Genomic DNA, 26,752 nt, shown 5'->3' on the forward strand with positions numbered 1-26,752 from the left:
GCATATCACCCGCGGGTTGCTAGATCCGATGTTAACGAGTGGCCTAGGAATGATTGGGACCCATTCGAGGGACAAGCCGTGGTGGCGGTTCATAACAATCAAATCAATATTTGGAGTGACCACCCTTTGCATTCAAAACAGCATCAATTCTTCTAGGTACACTTACACTTACTTTTTAAAGGAACTCGGCAGGAAGGTTGCTCCAACAATCTTGGGAAACTATCCAGAGATCTTCTGTGGATGTAGGCTTGCTCAGATCCTTCTGTCTCTTCATGTAATCCCAGACAGACTTGATGATATTGAGCTCAGGGGTCTGTGTGGGCCATATCACCACTTCCAGGACTCCCTGTTCTTCTTTACACTGAAGATAGTTCTTAATGACATTGGCTGTATATTAAGGGGTCATTTTCCTGCTGCAGAATACATTTGGAGCCTCCCTGATAGTATTGCTTGATGGATAAGTACCTACTTGTATTTTCATAATTGAAGCACAAAGAAACGGGCAACGTTGAGGACCATAGACGAAGTGGCTTGCCAAGGAAACTTCATGCATCAGATGAAAGACACATTATGCTTACTTCCTTTCAAAATTGGAAGATGTCCAGCAGTGCCATCAGCACAGAACTGGCAGAAACAAACTGGACCCTGGTATAGGTATTTACTGTTTGGTGAAGTCTGTCCAGAAGTGGTCTTCTTGGAAGAATTGTTGCCAAAAAGTCAAACCTTCGACGTGAAAACAAGACCAAGTGACTCAAATATGTATGAAAACATAGGAACTGGGGTGTAGAAAAATGTCAGCAGGTGCCATGGGCTGATGAGTCAAAATTTGTAATATTTGGCTATAACAGAAGGCAGATTGTTCACAGAAGGGTAGGAGAGTGGTAAAATAATGAGTGACTGCAGGCAACAGTGAAGCATGGTGTCGGTTCCATGCAAGTTTGGTGCAGCATTTCAGCAAATGGAGTAGGGGATTTGGTTAGGATTAATGGTGTCCTCAATGCTGAAAAATACAGGCAGGTACGTATCCATAATGCAATACCAGTTCCGATTTTGTCCGCCCACCTTACTAGCCACAGCAACTAAGAACAGGCAGCTGCAGCTGTTTGGAGATGTGCCCCGCATTGGGGATAGCATGTCTGTTCCCAGCACTGGAAGAGCAGCAGGGTGTGGGGAAGCTGTGTCCCCAGCGGGACAGTGCTGGGATCAAGTGCCAGATCCCAGCACTGAAAGTGCAGCAGCAGCGACAGTTGATTCCAGGACCACCTGTTGGTTCCCAGAATCGGACTTGCATTTGCAGTGGGTAGCACTGCAGTAGTGGTGATTCAAATGCTGATAATTCGGCAGCCAATCACAAGTGCCAGCAGTGTGCTTTTGAATCAGTGAGCCAATCACTGCTCATGGATGGGCATCCAATCAGAAGCAGCTGTGGCAAGCCATTCAGAGCTTGCTGTGCCAAATCTTGCCCTCCCCTTGCTTGTGACATCAAATGATGTTAGGCAGAAGAGCCAGAAGTGCAGTAGTAGTCAAGAGGATAGAAGACACCAATGTGGCTGTGAAAGAGGCCAGAAAATGCCAGGCTCAAGAAAGAAGACAGAAGCGCCGGCTGGAGGCAGAGAGGAAAAGACGATGATGCTGCCCCATACCGACCAAAAGAAAGAAGATGTGGACTGGAGATGCATACAGGGGTAGAAAGTGAAAGTGCTAATGAAACTCCCATCTGTAGCCTCTTCCTTGGACATGTAGGCCCTCTGTGAGGCCCACCTGTCACCAACACTCAACTATCAGGTCAGTCGGGCACTGGGCCTGTGGGCACAGACAGGCACTAGGCCCAAGGCACAGTAGGTGGGCCCCTCGGCCTGGGAAGCAGTTGGTTGGGCACTTGGCCCATGGCACAATAGAAGGCATTAGGTCCTGTACATTACAAGCATTTTGCTTATGTGTATGGGGCTTTACTACTGTTTGCATTATAAGGGGTACAACAGTGTGGCATAACATGATTAAGGCACACTACGTGCAGTGTAATGTGAATGAGATTGTTCTACTGTGTAGTGTAATGTGAATTGGGGGGTTACTATTGTGTGGTTACGCCCCTTCCCTGAGAGACCACCCTTTTTTACAGTGCACGCCCGCGCTGCACACTGTTCCATTGTAAAGTATAGGAAGTAGGGAACAAATTTATAGTTGCCAAGAGTCCCGAACACACTGGCACCGGTCCTGGCTCCTTTTAATGAGGGTTGTGGGGTAGGTGGTTGGGGGAAATGAGTTCCACCACCTCTCCAGGACCCCTTTATGCCCTGTGCATTGATATTTTGAATTCAACTTATTTTACTTAAAAAAATATAATGCAATATTTGGATTATTAAAATGCGACCTCACAGCTGCAGTAATTGAATCTGGACCTAGTAGTGATAAATCACCTGTCCCTGAGCTAAATTCAGTTATAGATAGAAAGATCAGTGAGTCTTTCTTCATTAGTAAGTAAAATATTTAAAGGAATTCTAGGAGATAACAATCAGGAATATGACACTGAAAATAAACAAAGGAAGTTAAAGTTGTTGTTTTTTTTTGCTATAAGTACCATCCATGCCAAACTAATTTAATCAGTTTTTATGGATCTTGGCAAGGCAATTGATGATATTTGGATTTTGGGAAATCACTTGATACAGTTTAGCATACCAGATTGGTACATAAGATATAAGCTTAGTACTAAGCAAAATATGTACATGAGTAGATATAAATTGGGTTAAGCTTATTACTGGGTGCCTCGGGAATGAACATTGTAACCATTTCATTGTTTTTATTATTGCACTTTTAGGAGGTTTAGGAAGTAAGGTTTCTATATTTGCAGACAATAACTTTGTAACATTATTAACTGCTTTACGTCAAAATTGTAGTCGACAAGGACAGCACCACAGAAAGTGAAAAACAAAATCTCCTTTCACCCCATCCTTAATTGTTGGACAGCCTGGGAGAGGAGGCTGTGGGTAGCGGACATGATAACCTGCCAGCGCAATGATGCCATGAAGGGACAGGACAATTCATAATGCATTGGTTAGTTTTCATTCATAGAATTATTAATTCAGCTGTGCCCACATTTAAAAAAAAATTGGACCACAAGCAAGTAAAAAAGTGGACACATCTAGTAATTTTTTTTTGCTAACTGTCCATGTGGCCAATTCTAACTGTCCATGAAATGGGCATGTCTGGGTGTCAACTAGGCACCTACCTTGCGGTGGCATGTAATCAAGTTATTCTGTGGGAGTATCATAGGAGGGTCATGGGCATGTAGACAGAGTTTTATATTAGGTGAGCAAATGGCAAAGTGACACCTGTTTCTGAAGGACCTTTAACACCCAGCACAGGGTAGTTGTAAGTGATAATACTAATTATGTTGGTTTCAACTGCAGATGGAAAAATAATTAGGAGGTGTGACTATATGCATGAAGTCCTATGGATACTTGCATTAGCAGATTGTAGTAATTGTGGCTGTTGTAGCCGACTGCACTTGTTGATGATTTGCATACGACTGAGAATCAGACCAATTGTCTGGCGGTCACTGCAACAAGTTCCAAAATAGGGGATGAGAAAGCCTTCAACATTGAAGGGCTTAACGCATAGCAAGACATGAAGCCACTACAGGAGGATCTAGACCATATGACCAGTTGGGCAAACAAATAGAAGATGAGTTTCAATGTAGATATTTGTAAGGTGGTAATGTTTTTACACCATAATAATATCTCAGCTACATAAACATTAAATGGTTTATATTGCATATATACAATAAATCTAATTTAATGTATAGGTACATTAAATCTTCAGGTACAGGTACTGTATGTTCACCTTGGATAAAGAAAATCATTGAAGAACTTGATACGTAAGTCTCATAGACGGACTACTTTAGTAATAAACATATCAGATGGGTAAAATATAATAACATGAATGATAAACTATTTACTCTATGTTGAAAAACAGTCACCTAACTAATGTTTACTGATATCTATAAGATAATACAAAGATTGATTTAAAAATATTTTACACATATAGAGGCATATTTGTTATAGTTATAACAATCCGCATCATAAATGTGATGTGATGAATATTTTCACTTTAATTTACCATTTTTCTCAGGCAGGAGATAGCGTCTAATAAGAGCTCATCCTGGCGAGGATCTGGCAGGAGTGTGATAGCATATTGCCATCACACTGCTTCATGGTTCAGGTCCACACAGCCAATGCACATGCATAGCCATTGGCCTTTGCATGCGTCACCAGAGGCTGACTGGAGATGGTGTAACCTATCAGAGCCAAGCTTTGCATTATGGAGCATGGGAAATTCAACTGCATGGCATATAAATTGGGGCTGCATTTGCAGTCAGAAATGGGTTGACTACAACAGATATTGGTACATCTGGGGGATCCATAATATTTGCTAGTACCTCCTCCCGAACACAGCTGAGTTTGGGGCATACCCTGCAAATATTGAATGATAAATATGCCCCATACTGTTATAAGTAACTGCAGCTTGGAGTCATAAACCCACACAACTATCTAGAAGAAAATTACCTTCCAAGATCCTTTGCAAATTCATTTGCAAATACTTTACTATACGGGTATGTAAATCTACACATGCTGGTTCATATTTGTAACTTATCATCCCAATAAGAATATATGTCCTACTTATAATGTGGGGAAACAGCTGATTGAGATCTGTGTCATTTCCCTTTAAATATATTGACAATTTCAGTATTTCACAGTGTTTTAACTTACTTGTATTGAAAAGTCACAAAAAGACAAAAAACAATCCTTCCACCACTTAAGGTATACACTAAACATATTTAACCAGCTGACCGGCAGTTTCTTCCTAAGACTCTACAAAACATTAGAAGATCTAGTTGCTTATGTACACACCTTCCAAGTCTTCCAATTATTCCATGACCCACTTGGATTTTATACCATGTATACCACTCCCAAGATTTATACATACTGTATGTAAAGGGAGGAAAATAAAAACATTTTTACTAATTAGACCCACTTAAGTACTGTCCACAGAGGACAGGTACAGAATGTATTTAATCTCTGCTGACATATACTGTATAGTGATAGTCAGCATTCTGTTTCCTATGTTTGTCAATAAACCGGCATAGACAGCCCCAAGTGGCTCATAATTCTGGCTGCCACTTGTACAATGGATTTCATCAGCAATGTTAGTGTCAATATTTATTAAGTGCACTAAACTGGTTTTGTCATTGTGACAGCAAAGTATTTGGTGGTGTGTATAAATATAGCTTCTTTAGTCAGCCTACTGTAGTTTGAGGTAGACTACCGTGGGCAATTTAAGAACACATGCTACACATACAGTAATGATTATATAGGGTGATAGAAGGACAATAGATTGGCATATTAGTGGAAACAAGAGTTTCTGCACTGTTACTCCATTTTTACTCCATTTTATACCTTATTTATGTAGTTATCTATCTATCTATCTATCTATCTATCTATCTATCTATCTATCTATCGTATCTATCTAGAAAAGCATAGGTTAAGGGCCTGTAATACACAGTCATTGTATATTACAGCATGTTCCGTATTGCCTGTTGAACCCTTCCAAGTTTGCAAACATGTAGCATGAACATTTGGATGTGGCAAAGCACCAAGGGCTTATTTATTTAAAGGGGGCATGGTCACACCTCTGTGATTAGGCCACACCCCCTTTCTTTGCCAGGGCCTGGGTAAACTTTCTACGGCCCTGGATGTGTGTTATGTAATCTGTGCTTTGAACAGCAGTGGCCTAATTAGTATTGATGAGCGGAGCGGGTTTGGTTCCCTGAGAACCAAACCCCCCCCACCACCTTCACGCTCCGAGTCCAGATCCGAGTCCGTCTCGGATTTTCCTGCCAGACTCGGAAACCAGAACAAGGCAAAATTTCATCATCCCGCTGTCGGATTCTCGCGGGTTTTGGATTCCATATAAGGAGCTGCTCATCGCTGCCATTTTAACTTCAGTCCTGGAGAGTGTAGGGAGAGGATGTGTCTCCTCATTGTTTGTGCGGGAAAGTGGCGTGGCACGTGGGGTGGTGACCTGCTCTTTAGTATAATTCCCGTGGTGCTGTCTTGTGCTGCATCAGTCCAGTGGTGGTGTCTTGTGCTGCATCTGTCCAGTCAGAGTGGTGGTGTCCTCTGCTGCCATAACTTCAGTGCTGCTGTATAAGTCCAGTCCAGTGGTGCTTTCTTGTGCTATATCAGTCCAGTGGTGGTGTCCTGTGCTGCCATAAGTCCAGTACTGCTGTATAAGGGGGTCATTCCGACCTGTTCACATGCTGCTGTTTTTCGCAGCGCAGCGATCAGGTTACTACTACGCATGCATATGCACCGCAATGCACAGGTGCGTTGTACGGGTACAAAGCGGATTGTTGCTGAGCGATGGATTTAACAAAGAATCCATTTGCACAGCTGATTGCAAGAAGATTGACAGGAAGAAGGTGTTTATGGGTGTCAGCTGACCGTTTTCTTAGAGTGTCTGACGTCAATTCCGGGACCAGACAGGCTGAAGTGATTGCAAGGGCTGAGTATGTTCAGATCTACTCAGAAACTGCACAAAATGTTTTTGCAGAGCTCGGCTACACAGGTAATTGCACACTTGCAAAGCAAAAATACACTCCCCTATAGGTGACAACTATCTGACTGCAGCGCTGCAAAAAGTAGCTAGCGAGCGATCAACTCAGAATGACCCCCCAAGTCCAGTCCAGTGGTGCTGTCTTGTGCTGCATCAGTTCAGTGGTGGTGTCCTGTGCTGCCATGAGTTCAGTGATGGTGTCCTGTGCTGCCATAAGTCCAGTGGTGCTGCTGTATAAGTCCAGTCCAGTGGTGCTGCCGTATAAGTCCAGTCCAGTGGTGCTGTCTTGTGCTGCATCAGTCCAGTCACTCCAGTGGTGGTGTCCTGTGCTGCCATAAGTCCAGTGGTGCTGCTGCATACAGTAAGTCCAGTCTAGTGGTGCTGCTGTATAAGTCATGGGGTATTGCCGTATAAGTCCAGGGGTACTGCCGTCTATGTCCAGAGGTACTGCCGTATAAGTTCAGGGGTACTGCCGTATAACTCCAGTGGTACTGCCATATAACTCCAGCGGTACTCCATATGAGTCCAGTCCAGTGGTGCTTCCGTATAAGTCCAGATGTGGTGCCGTATTAGTCCAGGGGTGCTGTCGTATAAGTACAGGGGTACTGCCATATAACTCCAGAGGTACTGCCGTATAAGTCTAGGGGTATTGCCGTGTAACACCAGGGGTACTGCTGTATAGCTCCAGCGGTACTGTTGTATAACTTTAGCAGTACTGCTGTATAAGTCTAGTCCAGTGGTGCTGCCATATAAGTCCAGTCCAGTGGTGCTGCTGTATAAGTCCAGGGGTACTGCCATATAAGTCAAGCGGTACTGCCGTATAAGTCCAGGGGTACTGCCGTATAAGTCCAGCGGTACTGCCGTATAAGTCCAGTGGTGCTGTCCTGTGCTGTATATTATTTACTCCAAATAAAGGGGTTATTAATATTTAATCCAAATACATTTTACAGGCTTTGCCCTGTGTGTGGTTTAGGGGTACACTCTCCTGTGCTGCATATTATTACAATAACTCCATATAAAAGGGCTATTGTCCAAATAATTTTTATAGGCTTTGCTATGTATGTGGGGTTTAGGGGTATGCTCTCCTGTGCTGCATATTATTATAATAACTCCAAATAAAAGGGGTATTATCCAAATAATTTTTACAGGCTTTGCTGTGTGTGTGTGGTTTAGGGGTACGCTCTCCTGTGCTGCATATTATTATAATAACTCCAAATTAAAGGGGTATTATCCAAATAATTTTACCTGCATCACCATGTGTGTGTAGTTTAGGGGTCTGCTTTCCTGTGCTGCATAGTATTATAATAACTCCAAATAAAAGAAGTATTATCCAAATAATTTTTACAGGCTTTGCTGTGTGTGTGTTATTTAGGGGTACACTCTCCTGTGCTGCATATTATTACAATAACTCCATATAAAAGGGCTATTATCCAAATAATTTTTACAGGCTTTGCTATGTATGTGGGGTTTAGGGGTATGCTCTCCTGTGCTGCATATTATTATAATAACTCCAAATAAAAGGGTTATTAACCAAATAATTTTTACAGGCTTTGCTGTGTGTGTGTGGTTTAGGAGTACGCTCTGCTGTGCTGCACATTATTATAATAACTCCAAATAAAAGGTTTATAATCCAAATAATTTTTACAGGGTTTGCCCTGTGTGGTGTAGGCGTATGCTCTCCTGTGTCACATATTGGGGGTCATTCCAAGTTGATCGCTCGCTAGCAGTTTTTAGCAGCCGTGCAAACGCTATGCCTCCGCCCACTGGGAGTGTATTTTAGCTTAGCAGAAGTGCGAACATTTTTATCGCAGAGCGCCTGCAAAAAATGTTTGTGTAGTTTCAGAGTAGCTCAAAACCTACTCAGCGCATGCGATCACTCAGACTATTCAGTTCCGGATTTTACATCATACACCCACCCAGCGTTCGCCCAGTGTTCGCCCAGCCACGCCTGCGGTTTCCCTGGCATGCCTGCGTTTTTTCCGAACACTCCCTGAAAACGGTCAGTTGCCACCCAGAAACGACCACTTCATGTCAATCACTCTGCTGCAAACAGAGCGACTGAAATGCATCGCTAGACCCTGTGCAAAACTGCATCGTTCGTTGTGCCCATACCATGCGCGTGTGAATTGCGCTGCATACGCGTGCGCAGAACTGTCATTTTTTAGCCTGAATGCTGCACTGCGAACAAATGCAGCTAGCGATCAACTCAGAATGACCACCATTGTTCTATAACTCCAGAAAAATAATGGAGAACAAAAATTGAGGATAAAATAGGTGAAAGATCAGGAACCACTTCCTCCTAGTGCTGAAGCTGCTGCCACTAGTCATGACATAGATGATGAAACGCCATCAACATCGTCTGCCAAGGCCGATGCCCAATGTCATAGTAGAGGGCATGTAAAATCCAAAAAGCCAAAGTTCAGTAAAATGACCCCCCCCAAAAAAAAAAAATTAGTTGTCTGAGGAGAAACGTAAACTTGCCAATATGCCATTTATGACACGGATTGGCAAAGAACGGCTAAGGCCCTCTCCTATGTTCACGACTAGTGGTTCAGCTTCACATGACAATGGAAGCCCTCATCCTTCCACTAGAAAAATGAAATAAGTTAAGCAGGTAAAAGCACAGCAAAGAACTCTGTGTTCTAAGATGGCATCACAAGTCCCCAAAAGAGTCCAAGTGTGTCGGCGGTTGCGATGCCTGATCTTCCCAACACTGGACAGGAAGAGGTGTCTCCTTCCACCATTTACACGCCCTCTGCAAGTGCTGGAAGGAGCACCCACAGTCTAGTTTCTGATATTCAAATTGAAGATGTCACTGTTGTAGTACACCAGGATGAGGCTATGGGTGTTGTTGTCCGTGGGATGAATAAGTCCATTGTCATGCCTGGGCAAAATACAAAAAAAAAGCCACCTCTTCGGTGTGGAATTATTTCTCCACAAATGTGGAGGTGTCAAGCCATGTGTTGCCTTTTTCATTTCATAATAAGTAGGGGTAAGGATGTTAACCACCTTGGAACATCCTCCCTTATACGTCACCTGCAGTGCATTCATTATAAGTCATTGTCAAGCTCAGAAACTTTGGGTAATAGCGTAAGCTGTCCACTGATACCTAAATGATGTGGTTTTGTTTGTTTGAATATTATTTTTCTGTGAGGGAAGGGGGGATCTGAGGATGAGGACGACATCTAGAAAAGTGGCATCTAAGAGGAGACATTATTAATATATTCAAATATGTAAAGGGCCATTGCAAGGAGTTAGCATCTGTTTATTAAAAGAACTCTGTATAGGACATGTGGGCACTCGCTGAGGCTAGAGGAGAGAAAATTCTGTATACAACGTATTAAAGGGTTCTTCATGGTAAGGGCAATAAAGATTTGGAACCCCCTGCCGGACAAGGTAATAATGGGCGACTTTGTAAATGCATTTAAAAATGGATTGGACACATTTTTAACTGGAAAACGTTTCCATGGTTATAGCATTTAGCATAGTGACATTAATATCTGGGAGTGGTAGAATCATAGTTGTGAATTGCTACTAAACCATTACTTCAACAGGTGCATTCAGTGGTGCCGAGAGAGGGGGAAAGGGTACAAATTACCTGGGCCCAGGTCTGATGGAAGGGCCCAGGTCCATGCCTCCTGTGATTAGGCCATACCCCCTGAAAAGTACCTGGGCCCACCCAGGCTCTCTACTGCCCCGGCAGGAAGGCATGCTCTTGTTAGTGGGTGCTTCTCATGCGCTAGACACACCACTAAAGAGGTGTGGCCATACCCCCTGCCTGTTGTGGTCACACCCCCTACAGGGAGGTGGGGGGCCCAGAAAGTTGTTGTACTGGGGCCCAGGATTTCTCTTGGCAGCACTGGGTGCATTATAATATGAACAGCTTAACACAGAATACAGATTGAATCCGATAGGCATTTTGCCTCTTTTCAACCTCACTAACTATGTAACTATGTAACTATCTTGCCACTGTAGAACCAGTTTGTGCAAGGAGAGAGTAATTGTTTCTTTTTTGGTAGGGGCCCAAACAAACCAATCATTTCAGCCACAGTCATGTTTGTTAAAATGCATGTCCTGTTTATACAACATAACGGTGGGTGGGCCCAAGGACAACTCTATCTTGCAGCTCTTTTTCTTCTTTGCATTATGTGCTCTTTGGGGCCTAGTTTTTAAAAGTGCCATCCTGTCTGACACTGCAGTGTCACTCCTAGATGGGCCAGGTGTTTGTGCCACCCGCTTGTGTCACTTAGCTTAGTCATACAGCTACCTCATTGCACCTCTTTTTTTTCTTTGCAATATGTGCTCTTTGGGATCTAGTTATTAAAACTGCCATCCTGTCTGCCACTGCAGTGTCACTCCTAGATGAGCCAGGTGTTTGTGCCGCCCACTTGTATCACTTAGCTTAGTCATACAGCTACCTCATTGCACCTCTTTTTTTTCTTTGCACTATGTGCTCTTTGGGATCTAGTTATTAAAACTGCCATCCTGTCTGCCACTGCAGTGTCACTCCTAGATGGGCCAGGTGTTTGTGCCGCCCACTTGGGTCACTTAGCTTAGTCATCCAGCTACCTCATTGCACCTCTTTTTCTTCTGTGCATTATGTGTCCTTTGGGGCCTAGTTTTTAAAACTGCCATCCTGTTTGCCACTGCAGTGCCACTCCTAGATGGGCCAGGTGTTTGTGCGGCCCACTTGGGTCACTTAGCTTAGTCATCCAGCTACCTCATTGCACCTCTTTTTTATCTTTGCAATATGTGCTCTTTGGGGCCTAGTTTTTAAAAGTGCCATCTTGTCTGACACTGCAGTGCAACTCCTAGATGGGCCAGGTGTTTGTGCCGCCCACTTGGGTCACTTAGCTTAGTCATCCAGCTACCTCATTGCACCTCTTTTTCTTCTGTGCATTATGTGCTCTTTGGGGCCTAGTTTTTAAAACTGCCATCCTGTTTGCCACTGCAGTGCCACTCCTAGATGGGCCAGGTGTTTGTGCGGCCCACTTGGGTCACTTAGCTTAGTCATCCAGCTACCTCATTGCACCTCTTTTTTATCTTTGCAATATGTGCTCTTTGGGGCCTAGTTTTTAAAAGTGCCATCTTGTCTGACACTGCAGTGCAAGTCCTAGATGGGTCAGGTGTTTGTGCCGCCCACTTGGGTGCAACCTTTTGGCCTAAAAACAATATTGTGAGGTGTGAGGTGTTCAGAATAGACTGGAAAGGAGTGGAAATGTATGTTATTGAGGTTAATAATACCGTACAATCAAAATTATCCCCAAATTCTGTGATTTTAGCTGTTTTTTATATTAGTTTGTTTTTTAAATCATCCAGATTCAAAACCAAAACCTGAAAGGGTGGAATTGGCAAAACCAATCCAGATCCAAAACACGAGCGGGGATCCAGATCCAAAACAAACACAAAACCTGAAAAGTGCTCGCCACACATCTCTAGTAATTAGTCACATTTTATTTGTTTATTATTGTGTGGCTTACAGTGTGTAAGCTCATCCTTTGTTTTTTACAGTATTTATTAAAGAGTTCACTTGATGTACAGCATGTGCCACTTCTTTTCTTTATATAGCACTCTCCATCCATTTCATAAACTACTTATACAGCCATTATCCAGGAACCGACCTCACTCCACAATGAGGTGCTCCTGAATAACTCATTTATTGAAGGTTTAACTGACACATTAATAATTCTCATGGGCAGAGGACATCATAACATGACAAGGGAACCACTACTCAAAAATATGAAAAACTGGGACAAACCTTCACATTTTGGTACTGTCTCTAGAAATTAATAAAATCTGGCAGCAAACATGGTCTGTGACCTTCTCTGTTCTAAAGTCAGATTATCACTGGCTGGCTGGGATATTGATTCTAGAAAAATACTGTTAGGTTCTTTATTAAAATGTGCACAATTAAATATTTGTCAGCCTGACTCTTTTATCGGTGTGACCTGTGATGGTGTGGTCTTCAATACTTTTCTCATGCATTTTTAAAGTACAATAAGTTGTAGTGAAGTAACTAACTGGAATTTAAACATTTCTTCCACATACACATGATACAAACTATAAAAGATGTACACATCAAAACATCTTGGTTTCACATTGGTGGCCTAGGAGGTCCACACGAGAAAACAAGAAGTGCATTCTGGTGTACAGAAAAGCACCTAATATGCTATAAAAACAAACAAAAAAAGACATCAGGTGACATATTGGATCGAAATATGACACATAATTGGTTGCCACCAAAACCAAAAGGGTTCTTTAAATGTGGAAGGAATGGTTGTATCACTTGTCCATATGCGGATCACAGGAGTTTTGTGATCACTTCACATACAGATGGGAATTTCCATACATTGGAGGGCTTAATGAACTGTCAGTCCTCTTATGTGATCTATGTTCTGACGTGTGGATGTGGAATCCAATATGTGGGTCGTAATATTTGCAGTTTGAACGTCAGGTTCTTGGAACATAGGAGGGGGATAGTTAATAAATCCAAAAATTATAGCTTATCGAGACACATATTGAATTGTGAGCAAGGGGGGGTTAAAAGATCTAAAAGTAACGGCGATTGAACAGGTAAAAGTGACTGTTAGGGGGGGGGGATAGATATCGGGAATTATGCAAGAAAGAGGCATTCTGGATCTTTAAGCTAGGTACGTTGGTATCATATGGTCTAAATGACTCAATTGAGTAAAACAATATTTAGAGGGTATTATATTCTAGGATATAGATGGCTTTTGCTTGTATTCCATTATGATGGTTTGACCATGAATATTAATTATAGTATTAGGTCCTCATTAGGGATTTAGTGGTTAGTTTAAGTTCTAAGTTTTGAGAATTGCTAATATATTTATATACGTGTATATGATTAACATCGACTATAAATGGTTGCCTTTTCCTTGGGGGGGAAGGGAATAGTATGTCTGAACCACCTATGAAAACTCTTAACCTGTTTGTTTGTTATATGCTATATATGCTATATATTGTATTATGGTTTTTGCTATAATTCATTATGGAACAAATTTACAGTGTTCAGTATAAACTAAGAAGGTAAATAAAATAAAATAAAATAAAATATATTATTTAAATATTAAACATATCAAAAAATGAATAATAAAACTAATTAATAATAATAAAATAAAACAATTTAGAGAATGGACGATGTTTTATGCGTGTCAGCTGTTGCAAGAAATTATTCCAACTAATAGTAATGACTAGAGATTATGGTAGTAATGAATTATAGAGTTAATTTTATGTTTTATGGATTTATAACACCAATATTATAATGTTCCACCTGAAATGCACATATTGTTAATTTTAGACCCTGATAGTGAAAGGGTTAATACACAGGATGAAATGGTGATTACTGCATCCTGTGGGGATAAAAGCAGTGGATCTGAAAGGTGGAGGTATACTTCTGAGGAAACGGCCACAGTCACAAGGCCGAGAAATGCGTTAAGTGTCAAGTATCCTGAAAGCAGTCTTCATCTCTCCCAGTGCCGGCAAAAGCTCTGTGCGATCCCGCTTGCTGCGGGCCGGTGTTCAGCGGTCAGCAGAGCCTTTAGTCATTTGCCGGAAGATCATCTAACATCCCCAGCTATAGCCAACTCTACACAGTCTCTCCAGCAGGAGATCCCCAGCGCCGGTGCTAGCGGTGAAGCCGCAGAGCGCTGTGTGGGATGAGAATGGGTGCCCGGCGAGAGGTGCGGCAGAAGAATGGCACTGGTGAGCTAAGCTTTGAATTTGATATGGCCGCAGTGGACACATACTAAATTGTGAATCATGGCATATTCTCACTGAGAACTTCCACTTGTACTATTTGCACTAATACGGGGACGCCCGTCAGAATCTATACAGCTGGTATCAGTAGTCCCTGCAAGGAGACCTATATGACTGTTAGTCAATTTGATTCTATTCCACAAAATCCAGTGTGTTTATCATCAGAGACATTGTCTATTTATTACATCACAACGCTGTCCCAGCGGAAGGATATAAGCAATTTGAATATATGTGCTAATTTATTCCTCTAGATATGTTTGGGTTGTGAAGTTATTAGAGACATATTAGAATTTTCAGGAGGCTGTTTATATCAGTGTGGCTATTGAATATATACAAATGTGCATTGTGGAGAAAATTGTATTTTACATGTTATGAGACATTGTTTCAATTAGAATAGAAGCAATCCTATGTGCTAGTGTAACCACTGTCGTAGTTGTGCAAAGCATTACTAATTATTGCAGGAGATTTGCATTGAGGTTCATATGAATAATTTGTATTAATTAGGTGTTATAACAATTTTACATGATATATGTGATTGTGGTTTTAATATATTTTTAATAAAAAGCCTATATTTCGGACAGCGCTTTCAATTCTTTTCATGTTTTTGTCAATCATATTGGGAATCAACAACCTACTAATTTGAGAGCTGCAGTCCTTAATAAGGCGAGGAGAATTGATAATTTATATATTAGTCATTTTGGAAGTTGGGACAGCTGACACACATGTTAGCATAGCACTTTTTTGTAGTTCCAATGTATAGAGGGCACTGTACAAAAATGTAAAGGGCCAATTCATTTCTCCGGGCACATCACAGAGAATAATGCGGGCCGCACATCTATGACCTGATTCCCTGTTCTGCCAATCAGAGGCTGCGTGAAAATATGCAAATGTCACAGCCACCGAGATCTGTATTGAGATGCCCATCGGTGATGCCCCTGAACCGCTGCTTACGTACAAAGTCGCAACTATCTTACACACATCGGTCAAGCATCAATTTTCTGAGGGACACTATCATCGTGCGGCATGGCCACTGAAAGTAAGACACTAGAACCCTTGTAACTGCATATGGGGTCGCTATAACAAGCTGTGACATGCCCCCAAAATGGTCATGACTCGCATATGTTTTAGTCACTAGTTTTCTGTTACCTCGCACAAATGGTGCCTCAATGTCAATCGGTTTGCAACAATGGGGGTAATTCCAAGTTGATCGCAGCAGGAAATTTTTTAGCAGTTGGGCAAAACCATGTGCACTGCAGGGGAGGCAGATTTAACATGTGCAGAGAGAGTTAGATTTGGGTGTGGTGTGTTCAATCTGCAATCTAATTTGCAGTGTAAAAATAAAGCAGCCAGTATTTACCCTGCACAGAAACAAAATATATATATATGATATGCTCCTGAGGAAGCTGGCAACTAAGACCAGCGAAACGCGTTGAGCTTGCATTTTGGTTTGGACCACCGACATTTCTTCTATAAACCCAATTTCCCTATAACTGGCAACTATTGGACTCATCTGCTCCTACAAAGATCCTCACAAGTTCTGTTTCTTTGGAAACCCAGGACCTACCCCTGATGCTACTGGATCTCTGATTGCAACTTGAGACCTTGGGGACTGCTCCTATGTGAACGGGTAATATCCATACTTTTACATTGAGGACCTTATGGAGGACTAAGTCCTAGTCTGAAATACGGGACATTTGTCAATATTGGGACTTAGGTGGTAGCAACCTTTTTCAATTAAGATAGATATTTCTACCTATTCATCATCTAGTTTTAAGGCCTTTTTTAGTCCATGTTTTTAAATACTACTGTATGTTCAATAAATGTATGAAATAATTTTTTATTGAAAAATTTTGCTCATTATTTGGGATTCAGCCGGCGCCAGGACATTTTCTCTGTTTCAGAAACAAAATAACCCACCCAAATCTAACTCTTTCTGCACATGTTATATCTGCCTCCCCTGCAGTGCACATGGTTTTGCCCAACTGCTAACAAAAATCCTGCTGCGATCAATTTGGAATTACCCCCCATATCCTCACTGTTACATCACAATACCATCGCAGCACCTGCGCAGTGCGGCTTGGACGTGTGCACAGTGGTAAAACATTGCTACAATGCATATAACACTGAGACTGTGTCCATCTCGCAATCAGGCCCAAAGTTCAGATTCCTCAGTAACAAAACAAAGTTGCTTCAATAAATCATCCTCTCTTTAATATAAACAACATAAGGTGAATAAACAGATAGTGGAGGCATGCTGTAGCAAGCTTAGTGTTACTGTTTCCAGTAACATGCATGTTCATTCACATATTAAACAGCAAAACACTGTGTAAAACCCCACCACAGGATTAATATCTGTCTGTTATTACTATACTTCCATGTAAAATGATTCATAGCAATTTGCGAATAATAAATGAATATCTCCCTATCAATATTAATAACATGGACCTGTAATAAATTTGGATGTACAAATTGCATGGGAATATGGCTCAACTCTCATTACTGACATAAAAATGCTACCAGAGAACGCACCGGAAAATCATTGCTCACCTACCTAAATGCCCCCACTCCTTTATTTCACATAAACACAATCACATTTCACTTAAGTGTAAAATTAAATACACTTTTCAAGGAATAATGTAAATATGTAAATAATCTCAGGGGTTGGTATGTGTGACTGGCGGACGGGACACCAGTGGTCACAATACCGACGCCAGCATCCCAATGTTTAGAATCCACACAGGGGCTAGGTAAGTATGCTATTCCTTGTCCCCCGCCTACTAATCCTAACACTCCCTACCCGCAGCCTAACCCTAACCTTCCCCCTTAGTGTCTGACCCTAACCTCATCCCGGTGGTGCCTAAACCTAACACCCCCCTCCCTGCAGCCTAACCATAATCTCCCCCCTTAGTGCTTGACCATTACCTCACCTCGGTGGTGCCTAAACCTACCCCCTCCACGCAGCCTAATCCTAACCCTTAGTCCCTAAACCTAACTCTCCCCCTGGTTTTGCCTAACCCAAGCTCCCCTCCCCACAGCCTAACCCTACCCTCCCCCCCCCGCTTTGCATCTCAACCCTAACCGCCCCTCTCGCGGGTGGCACCTAAACCTAACCTCTCCCCTTCCGGCCCTAACCTTAAATCACCCACTATACTTATAGTCGGAATTCTGGATGTTGGGATTCCGTCGTCAGTCTCCTAACTCTATCAGGATTCCGGTGTCAGCATACTGATGAGTGTCAGGATTCCGGCATTGGTATTACAGCTGCCCAGTTCAGTGGTATCTTAACTGCATCCCATTCACAGTACCATAAATGTGTAAAATACAGTACAATACCCCCCCTATTTACATTATGCCTCAGAGAAATCCCAGTTTACATGCAGCATGCCACGGTGACCCCCAAACTGGTGGTCATACCAACTGCATTGTTGTTAATCTGGCTCTGATTTAAGGTTGAACACAAACCAGTAACCACAAAGTCAGTCATTTTAGTCTGTTGTTATCTTAAGAGTAGTAGTGAGCATTTAAAATTCTTAAGGGGAAATTTATCAAAAGATCTAAACAGGGCAAATTCTTACTATTATTTTATAAAACGCTAGATAAATTAAAGCTACTTGTCTACTTAAGAAGGTTTAGTAAATCTCCCCTTAATATTATCTCATCTCTACAACTGCAACAAAAGACAATTATTTTGAGGTGAATGTAAATAACTACTTATGTAACAAATCATTGTTTTTAGAAGTTATGTATCCCTTTGGAAGGTATGCAATAACTGGCATATCAAAATTAGTCCATAATTTACCCCCAAGTTATATATTTTATTTCATTGTTAGAATAAAAAAAAAATGTAATGTCAGTATTTATACACAAACATATTCTTATGAAACCTTTTTACGTCAGTAAACATTTCCAACATGTTTTTCAATAATAAGGAAAAAACTTCTCACCCAAGTTCAACTAGAATGTGCTCATTTAACAAGGCATTTCCAATTGCAAAGCACAGTTAATTAAAAAAAGAATTATGTTACAACACCACAAGTGGTAATAGTGGCTGCTTTCAATTACCCAGGATCTTACTCTGCTTATGAGCTATCTTTTTCTCTTTCCTCCTTTTCTTTCCCTCTCTTACTCTCGGGCTCCCTTGGGAGTTTTCATTTTACGTTTACCAGAATCTCTTATTACAGAACGGCTGAGGTCAGTTTAGTACACAGTCCAGTATTTTCTTCCCTCCCCTTCCAGCTCTGCCTCTATCAGAATGGTTTTCATTACTTTTAGTCTCTTGTTTTTATAATAGGAGGAGATAATAACTAGTCAATGAGCACTGTTGATAATATTGTACACAGAACAGGTGTAAGACTAACAAAAAACTCTTTTTATCTAAAAGATCCTGAAGAGGTAACATATGGGGCCCCTTAACCAGTGTCCATATTGCAGTCTAGAAATCAAAACAAACTCTAATATTGTGAAAAGATGGATGTGTGTGAGTTGTAATGAATGAGAATAAGAGCTCTCTTTATTCGTCTAAGAAATTCCTATCGGGTATAGATCAATGGATTGACAATGTTATGGTCGACAGTCATTAGGTCAACACCAAATGGTTGACATGCACTAGGTTGACATGTACAACAGGTCAACAGTTACAACAGGTCGACATAAGAATGTTTGACAGTGCTTTAGATCGACAGTACAAAAGGCCGACAGAGTCAAAAGGTCAACATGACAATTATCGACATACAAATGGTCAACGCATGCTTTTTTGGGGGCAGTGGGGGCACATCTTGTATATTACATGTTATGTGACCACCATCAGTACAAATGTGTATCCTTGCCAGTTTGCTTTGTTCTACATACTTCGGGCAATGTTACCATTCCCAATAGATGCCCACATGGATAGTAAAACAAGCAATTGTTGAAAAAAAAACATGTGAAAAACACCAAAAACCTGTGTCAACCATTTATGTGTAGACCATTGTCATGTCGACTTTTTGAACATGTCAACTTTCTGAACATGTTGACCTATTGTATTTACCCTAGTGCAGTGGGTAGAATGGGGAGATTAATAGAGGAGGGTTGCCCACTCTTCCAGGACTTACTGAAAAACCATGTGCTTCCCGTAGGATCCGGCAGATTAGGCAAGTATGATACACATAAAATGAAAACATGTCTGTATAATTGTATAATATTGCGTGATTTCTTTAAAGATAAGCTTTAAACAGTATCATGGAAATCCATTGATGCCATATGTTGCCCACTTGCTCTTACTAATCTCAGCATCCAGGGGGGCCGACACCGCACACCCTGCACCCATTATTTTTAATACTTACCCTCTAGAGTCCCGTGGCTCAGCAGCAGCACTGCAGAAATCACTGGAAAAATGGCTCGGTGCCATTATCCCGATGTTTTGCGCATGAGCAGTAGGAAAATCACTGGTAAACTGTCAACTGCGCCATTTTCCCAGAGATCTGTGCATGCGCTTTAGACTATGGGACAGTGCTAGGGTCCCCTAGTGACCCTAAGGCCCAAAGCTATAGCGCTGCTGGCTATAGAGGTGGGGGCCCAGACGGATCCTGCACACAGGCCTCCTCCTCTCTAGAAGTGCTCCTGGTTCAACCCATCTGGCATTACATTGAGGGATGCATAAAATAAAGTAATAAAGGTGATTTAAAAAAATTAAAGCTATAATGCATGTAAAACAAAGGCCACTTTAAAAAGTATCTTTATTAAATCATTAGATCCCAAAGTGCTAACCAATGTTTTATGTATTGCACTGAAACCTATTAAACTACTCTTAAAATACCTATTAAAATACCCACACCCTTACTCATGGCCAAACCAGGACTGCAAAAGCATAACGTGTGTGTCACATAATATATCAGTTCAAGCATAAAACATATAAAAAAAGCCAAATACAAAACAAACAAACTGACCTCAATAAAATAGTCATTTGATATAAAGTAGTCATCAGTACAAAGAGCTATGGGAGGGGGGGGGGGGGTAATGTAATGATCTTCTGCATGTATTGGTAAAAATCAGCAATTTTCTGCAATTTTGCTGCAGCATACTGTATAAAGGGGCATTTTATTAAAGGCAGAACAAGCTGAGCTTTGCCTTTAATAAAATAGCGGCAAAAATCACTGAAAAACTGCATCTTTGTCATAGTTCATTGAATTTGCGCCATGGGGGAAAAATGTACTAATACTAAGGAGTGTACTGTATTTAATAAAGTGGTGGATTTTAGAAATGGAGATGTTGCCCATAGCAACCAATCAGATTCTACTTATTATTTATCTAGCTGCTTGAAGATTAGCTAAAATCTGATTGGATGCTATGGGTAACATCTCTACTTCTAAAAAAAACTGCATCTTAGCAAATATAACCCAGTGTGACACGTTTGAGATCCCAATAGAGCTTTTGCATCCCACCAATATACTAAGCTCAAAACCACTGATAACAGCATGTTCTTTTGTCTGTTAGTATAGAAAGTACCAGATTTGAAAGACCCATGCAAAAATGAAGCATGTTTGTGTAAAGAGCTGCATGGAATCTGTGCAGTCTCTTATATGTTGTATGGTCAGAAAAAAAAATGTGTAGAGTCCCCTTCCAAAGTTACAATGAGCACTAGTCCTTTAAGACTAGGCTGGTAGTGGACAATTCACGGATACAAAGAGCATTAGGACCCAAATTTTCAACAACAAGCACTAGGCTTTAGCAGCCAAGGATTTTGACACTATAACATAGTTATGGGGTTTCCTTCACTAGGAGAATTGGGAGGACAAGCAAAATTGGGAACCCCCCTCCTCCACTTACCCTTTCAGGCAAGCTGTGTGTTGATAGCACTAGTAGTGAAACCCCTGTGCTGTGGGTGTTGAAGTAATAATACTAGTAGAAATAATATTTTAATTTACTGGTACACTGCAGATCACCACAGAAACCTAAGATGGCTCAGGACAAAGGATCCTTTCAACAGGGCACCTCACAGTATTGGGCAAAATTAGCATTTAGAGCAAGAGCCTCAACCACTGCAAATAACCAAAGATAAGCCCAGAACACCAAGGTAGAAATAACCTTGCACAAGGGGTGTGCAATAAGTTTCCAGATGTGTAGTACATAGGTAGACATGCAGCCCGCCACTGATAAAGGTGTTTGCTAACACTGTATGCGTGAAAAAAATCACAAAGGACAGCTCTCCCGGTAAGAGTGGTCCTTTGCAATAGCAGGACTTCTGTGTCTAGGACCCTGGAGTCCTGTGCTTATATCCAGTCACGCACACACCACAGAGACTGCTGGGAGAAATCAGATTAGATCCCTCTCAGGAGGAATCATGAAAAGAAACCCATAGTCTTCATTAGGCAATAACTTCTCTAGATGGCATTGCTCTCCACATCCAAGCCTCGGAATGTATCGCATTCCTGAGCTTGGTGCATATGTGGTAAGCGGCCAAACCTCCAAAAATGCAGTTGGCCATATTTTTAACCTTGGCGCATCCCGCCCACAATCTCACTGTCTGATTTCTTCAGTGTTCTTCAGTGTGCAGTACTGCTTATATACAGTTCTGTGCCTTGACATTTTACAAGAACATTAGGGGTCTATTTACCAAACCTTGGATGGAGATAAAGTCAACAGAGATAAAGTACCAGCCAATCGGCCCCTAACTGTCATTTCTCAAACATAGCCTGTGAGATGGCAGTTAGGAGCTGATTGGCTGGTACTTTATCTCCGTTGACTTTATCTCCATCCAAGGCTTAGTAAATAGATCACCAAGTCAGAGAGTACAGTTCACAATACTCTCTGACTAAAGTTCTTTTGAAATGTCAAGGCAGAGCACTATATAAGCATTACTGAACACTGAAGGAGTCAGCATGTACACCGCCTTCACAAACTTATTCTGTAGCTCCACAGTGGCCACTGGAGAGCCATGATCATCTGCAATTACAAGAGTGGTCTGGGACAGCAGGAAACTTTTGACCAACTTTGAGCTGCTTTTGGGGAGGAAACACCATCCCAAACCACTGTGTTTGAGTGGTTTGTAGAATTTTGGAATGGGTGATGGTCCCTGGGAAACGAGGAGTGCTGGGGCCAACCCATGTCCACCATCACAGAGGATAATGTTGCTGCCATGTGGGCCATAGTTGAGGTGGATGCCAGGATGGCTAGAGCCCAGTTAGAGAAGGAGATAGGCATCTTATAGGGATCCATCCACTTGATACTCCATGAAAAGCTTGGCCTGAGCAAGGTTTCTGCCTGCTGGGTGCCCCATCAGCTGACTTGAGAACAGAAGGAGGCTTGAGTGACTTGGTACCGCAACATGCTGGTCAGGTTTTATGGCAGTAGCTTAAACTCTGTTGTCTGGGAAACCATCAGTAGTGATTTGAACCCTGAGACCAAACAACAGTCGGCCGAGTGGATTCCAGTTGCAGGTGTGCCACAATAGAAGTTCTGATGTGAATGCAATGTGGCAAGACAGGTGGCTGTTTTTAAGGCAAAGACTGGTCATGTAGTTACAACACCAATCATGCAGCAGCACAACTTCACTGGGGACTGGTATGCCAACCAATGCTTGACGCAAGTGCTGGAAGCCATTTCAAAATGCCATCCAAGAACTCATGCTTATGGTGCCCTTCTCCCTCACAATGCACCTGCCCACAAGTTCAGGTAAGTGGTGAATTTTCTGGCCTATGAACGCATCCAGGAGCTTTGTCACCCGCAATACAGTCCAGACCTTTGAGTTCTCACAAATCAAGCACAACACGTGCAATTTTAATTTTGAATCACCGGAGACCTGCAGTGGAGACCTTCATTCAGCATGTAGGAGACATACCTGCTTTGGAAGTGGTTTGAATACATGCAACTTTTCATAGACTCTGGTGAATACTTTGAAAAAAAAAAATGTAATGTTCACTTTGTAAATAGAATTCTTTTTGTGCACACTCCTTATACGTAGAATAAATTTGGAATTATAACAGTGTTTTTCCATTTCTTTCTAATGAACAGAAACCAACCAAAAAAATTATAGCATGTGTTATCTTCCCATTGTGCTACATCTATAGTTGTACAAGTATAATTACTGTAACAGAAAACAATGAAAATTATTTTTGCAATGCATCATTTTCGAGCCAAGTTTTAATGGCATATGAAACCTTAGAAGTTTGTTGTCAAACATTTAAGACATTTTGGAAAGAGTGTTTTTTTCTGTTTATTGTAAAGGCAGCACTGATTTGTTTCCCACATACACCATGGAATATAAAGTGCAACGCAACAAAAACAAAGTTCAAATGAAACATGTTAGAGGGTCAGAAAAGACCTCAGATTTTTTGAATAGTTACACTTTATACTCTTGCTGTACAACAGACATTTTGCAATGTTACATTTTAAGTTGGGTAAACATTTTGATTGCACATATTTATTGTCCCATGTGTAAATAATGAAGGGGGATGTCTATATAGAACTTCTTTTTTATGTCTTTTTAACTGTAGAAATGCAGAAAAGCAGGGAAGAGGTGTTCTCGTCCTATTGTCCAGGCTGGCTCCATGCTCTCTGCTCCCCCACCAACTCCAGGTACCCCCAGTGGTGAATTTACCATTAGGCACATGAGGCATGTACCTAAGGGTGCCACTTGTAGGGGCGGCACTTGGATGTCTATTTTATTAATTTTGGTATGAAATTCACCATTACCACATATTTCCTCTGTATCAACTGTACACCATCTTGAGTGTGGATGGGTAGGACAAGTGGAGACTGCCCTGTAAGCTGTCCTACTTAGTACATATGCATACATAACTATAAACAAAATGAAATGTCATAGCTCCTGGCTTGTTTTATTATATTATTATATGAAACTCATGGTTAGTTTTATTATATTATTATATGAAATTGATAATCATCAAAAGAGAGTGTATAAACAAACAATGAAATGATAAAACAGAGTAGTGGCCATTACTGTTGTGTCTAGGGGCACCCTGATCCCTAAATCTGCCCCTGGCTATCCCATGCCATTCCAGTCACAGCCCAGCATCTCTAGTGCACTGTGAGTGTCTTTTTGTTACATTGCAATTTTGATTAAGAAGCTAAAATTAAAAAAAGATATGGTACAGTAATCTTCTCATTTGTGCCAGGCATCTTGCACAATATAGCTTCTGGATAACCAGCACATGAGGACACACCTGAACTTACATAAACTGACAAATGGACACAACTGGAATCATTACACATCATGCTGCAGTACTGTTGAACCAACAGATCTTCCTCCAACAGCTATCACATACTGCAAATACCACCCTCAGTACTGTACCTTCTCCAGTAATTACACTACAGTACATATGTAATATCTGTTTCATAGTTGTAGACTTTCTGCTTTTAAGAGTTGATAGAAGGGAGATGAAAGAGTCTTGTGAAAGCGGACTTTGTGACATAAATAACGTCATCATGACCCTGCCACCATGGGTGGATTTAGGGGTGAGGGTGCCCCTAGGCACAACAGTAAAGGCCACCCCACCCCCACCTGCCTAAATGTATTATTTTTATTGATTGGTTATGAGCCCTCATTTGATGATAGCCAATTTAATAGAATAATATAAAAAACTATGACTTTTTTTATTTTTAATTATATATACATATTTAGTAAGTAGGACAGCTTACAGAGACAGTCTGTGCATGTTCTACACCTTTACACTCCATTCAAGATAGCCTATGATACAGTACAGTGGAAATATTTAGCAGTTACTGATACTGTTTGGGCTCAAAGTACCAACACAAGCACCCAAGTGCCGCCTCTAAACAAGTGCCGCCCCTAGGCAGGGCCATAATGACACCACTGGCTGAGGATCACGTCATCATGAAAACTAATTACATAGTGTTTCTTAATTTTTTCTGTTGTATTACATTTTATTTCCTTTTCCTTTTCTTTTTTTTGTGGAAAATTACACCGGAAACCCAAAACCAATTCCGAAAGCTGGGTCCCTCCTGTAACATCCTTCAGATGCCCTGGCAATGTTTTAATGGTAAATACATTTTACTAGAAATTGTTACTATCACTGTTATTTATTGGTTCCAGTAACATTATCTGATCCTCTCAGGCTCTCCAAGCTGCCAGTAGTAACTGGGAGAGTACAGTCTTCAAAGGAAGAGAAGTATTAGAACTCGAGGACATACACTGAGACTGGAGAAGGGGGGAGGTTCAGGGGAAATTTAAGGAAAAATTATTTCACAGAAAGGGTAGTGGATAAGTTGAATAGCCTCCCATCTGAGGTGGTAGAGGCTAAGACTGTAGAGCAATTTAAACATGCTTGGGATAGGCATATGAATATCCTTACAAAGAATTAAGGTTCAAAAAGGGTTGAGCTTGCCTAAAGGATAAAAAAAGGGGCAGACTAGATGGGCCAAGTGGTTCTTATCTGCCGTCAAATTCTATGTTTCTATGTTACTGTCAGGTGACATCATCACTGTGTGGCGTACTCCGAGTCAATAAGCGACTGCCAATCAGTGAGCTGCAACACAAGACTCCAGCTCTTTTACAACCTGGGAAATGACCAGACAACGCCCCTGCTGTCTGACAAAAGTAAATGAAAGGGGCGGGAGCAGGAGGTAGGGAGGGAGAGAGATGCTGTTGGAAGGGGGGTTGGATAAGGGTGAAGGACAGCAGGGAGAGAGGAAGAATATCTCTGTACAATTCAATCCTAGGATACATGTAATATTTCTGTACAGCATGTTCATACAGTACAGTAGTTTGCATAGTGTACATGTTTTGTGTACTGTGACCCACTGAGCATCTATAAAATTCTGAACTTAGATTTACAGACTGGAAGAACTACTGGATTGTAATTTACAGTAACTGCTGCAGTGTTACCAGGCACTGCACGCTCTGCAGAATCCATTGCTAAACACTTTCTACTGTATGCTAATGAAATTGGGCCCCCGTCCAGCTGTAGTGGTGACATCATGCGGTATTTTCATTGCTCAGCAACCCACTCCTGCAAATTATGTGACAGAATCATAGGACTGACCAGGAAAGGATTGTGTCCACCATCCATCACCCACTACTTGATCCAATAAAACTCATATGATGCTTCCATTTGACTAACTGGGTGGATTATATTGAGCAGTACTATAAATCATTATAAAATGTTATCCCCGAAGTACACAGAGCACAGCAGAAGCACATTTGTAAACAAGGACTGTTTCTCGCAATTCCAGTGTAATATTGTTAGAGATATTTCATCATATATAAACTATGTATCATACATAACAGATGTTACTCGAAACTATACATAGCTGTTTTTTTTCTTTAAAAAAAAAGTATATACTGACACACCCTGCATAGAAAAAGGTTCTTACTGTAAAACAAAGCTGTACATTCTGCTAATTGTGCCAT

At 41.4% G+C, this 26,752-nt stretch overlaps 1 protein-coding gene across 1 annotated transcript in view; it reads right to left on the bottom strand.

Moving 5' to 3' along the window:
* The window catches only part of PAPPA (pappalysin 1), a 630,246-nt gene that overhangs the window by 287,496 nt on the left and 315,998 nt on the right, over nucleotides 1–26,752 (bottom strand). The gene's annotated exons all lie outside the window — the stretch shown is intronic.

This window comes from Pseudophryne corroboree, chromosome 8 (genome assembly GCF_028390025.1).
Source record: "Pseudophryne corroboree isolate aPseCor3 chromosome 8, aPseCor3.hap2, whole genome shotgun sequence".
NCBI classification, from domain to species: domain Eukaryota; kingdom Metazoa; phylum Chordata; class Amphibia; order Anura; family Myobatrachidae; genus Pseudophryne; species Pseudophryne corroboree.